Source organism: Peromyscus maniculatus, chromosome X (assembly GCF_049852395.1).
Source record: "Peromyscus maniculatus bairdii isolate BWxNUB_F1_BW_parent chromosome X, HU_Pman_BW_mat_3.1, whole genome shotgun sequence".
Lineage (NCBI taxonomy): Eukaryota > Metazoa > Chordata > Mammalia > Rodentia > Cricetidae > Peromyscus > Peromyscus maniculatus.
In genome coordinates this window covers 137,581,680-137,583,921 of record NC_134875.1, presented here as the reverse complement: position 1 = coordinate 137,583,921, position 2,242 = coordinate 137,581,680, and the positions used below count along the sequence as shown (strand labels likewise).

Genomic DNA, 2,242 nt, shown 5'->3' with positions numbered 1-2,242 from the left:
GTGGCTGGATACGTCACTGTACTGTACATGGCAACACTGACTGTCAAAATAGAGATCCGAGTGCACAGTTCTACTCCTGTTGCAGTTTACTGCTAGATGCCAGACTTATTAATCTTTCCAAATCCTGTCTACAAGGGAGAGTTGCCACCCTGCATAAGGCATTTCCTCTCCCATAATGACTAGCACATTGACTATGCTAGATTTTATTTTATCTTCTCTAGTGCTTGCTGGCTGTGCCTTACCGCCACTGAAATTTCTTCAGATCAGTGTTGTTGATCCAATCTACTGAGCCAACTCTGGATACAATACCAAGGTCACCACACCATGGATACCTATTCAGGATTTCAATGGGCAACTGCTCTGAGTTCCAAAAAGGCTAATTCTATAATCACACATTTGCTAGAAGTTATCACCATCATGGGTATGCTTGCACAAATTATAACTGATAATGCTCCAGCATATGTCTCTGGTAAAATAAAAGGTTTTTTGCTTATTAAAATATAAAACATATTAGAGGTATACCACATAATCCTACAGGCCAAGTAGTCATAGAAAGATCAAACAGAACTCTAAAGAATATGCTTAGAAAACAGAAAGGGGTAGCAAACCCGCCCAGAAGTAGATTACATAATGTACTATTAAAATTGAATTTTCTCCATGCTAATGAGAAAGGAACAACAGTTGTGGAGAGACATTGGATAATAGCAAAAACTACAGAATTAGGGGGGTGGGGAGGAGGGCAAGATGGCAGCTGGTGAGTGATTCTCCCTGAGTTCCTTCAGGGCTGAAGAGACACCAGGACGGGGATCCTGCTGGTCCTGCCTGCTGGCCTCCTCTCCCCGGCCCCTGGAGGCCTCTTCCTTTCCTTCCTCCACCTTGGGGGCGGGCCAGCATCCTCGGACACCATGTCAGACTCTGAGGAGGAGAGCCAGGACGGGCAACTGAAAATTGTTGTGCTAGGGGACGGCACCTCCGGGAAGACTTCCTTAGCTATGTGTTTTGCTCAAGAGGCTTTTGGGAAACAGTACAAGCAGACTGTAGGACTAGATTTCTTTTTGAGAAGGATTACCTTACCAGAAAATTTGAATGTTACCCTTCAAGTTTGGGATATAGGAGGGCAGACAATAGATGGCAAAATGTTGGATAAATACATCTATGGAGCACAGGGAACCCTCTTGGTATATGATATTACAAATTATCAAAGCTTGGGCGGTGGTGGCGCATGCCTTTAACCCAGCACTCAGGAGGCAGAGCCAGGTGGATCTCTGTGAGTTCGAGGCCAGCCTGGACTACCAAGTGAGTCCCAGGAGAGGCGCAAAGCTACACAGAGAAACCCTGTCTCGGGAAAACCAAAAAAAAAAAAAAAATCAAACATCTTTGGAGCCGGGCGGTGGTGGCGCACGCCTTTAATCCCAGCACTTGGGAGGCAGAGGCAGGCGGATCTTTGTGAGTTCGAGGCCAGCCTGGGCTACCAAGTGAGTTCCAGGAAAGGGCGCAAAGCTACACAGAGAAACCCTGTCTCGAAAAACCAAAAAAAACAAAACAAAAAAAAAAAAAAAAACAAATTATCAAAGCTTTGAGAATTTAGAAGATTGGTATTCTGTGGTGAAGACAGTGAGTGAAGAGTCAGAAACTCAGCCCCTGGTTGCTTTGGTGGGCAATAAAATTGACTTGGAGCATATGGGAACAGTAAAACCTAATAAACACAGTTTTGCCAGGAAAATGGTTTTGTTTCAGCCAAGACAGGAGACTCAGTCTTCCTGTGTTTTCAGAAAGTTGCTGCAGAAATCCTGGGAATCAAATTAAACAAAGCAGAAACAGAACAGTCACAGAGGGTGGTGAAGGCAGATATTGTAAACTACAACCAGGAGCCCATGTCAAGAACTGTTAACCCACCTGGGAGTTCCATGTGTGCAGTTCAGTGAGCACACACTGTATTAATAGTTTTGGCTGTTCTTCCCCAGGACTGAGCCCAGGCTGTGTAGGAACATATTTTTTTTATTATTATTTATTTTTTGGGGAAGGTTTGTTATATATATTTTTTATTTTACAATACCATTCAGTTCTACATATCAGCCATGGGTTCCCCTATTCTCCCCCCTCCCACCCCCTCCCCTTACCCCCAGCCTACCCCCCATTCCCACCTCCTCCAGGACAAGTCCTCCCCCGAGGACTGTGATCAACTTGGTAGACTCAGTCCAGGGAGGTCCAGTCCCTTCCTCCCAGACTAAGCCAAGTGTCC

General features: G+C 45.1%; 1 pseudogene; it reads left to right on the top strand.

Moving 5' to 3' along the window:
• The first annotated feature begins 854 nt into the window (after positions 1-854).
• LOC143270694 (ras-related protein Rab-28-like) lies at positions 855-1,991 on the top strand (annotated as a pseudogene).
• Positions 1,992-2,242: the final 251 nt, after the last annotated feature.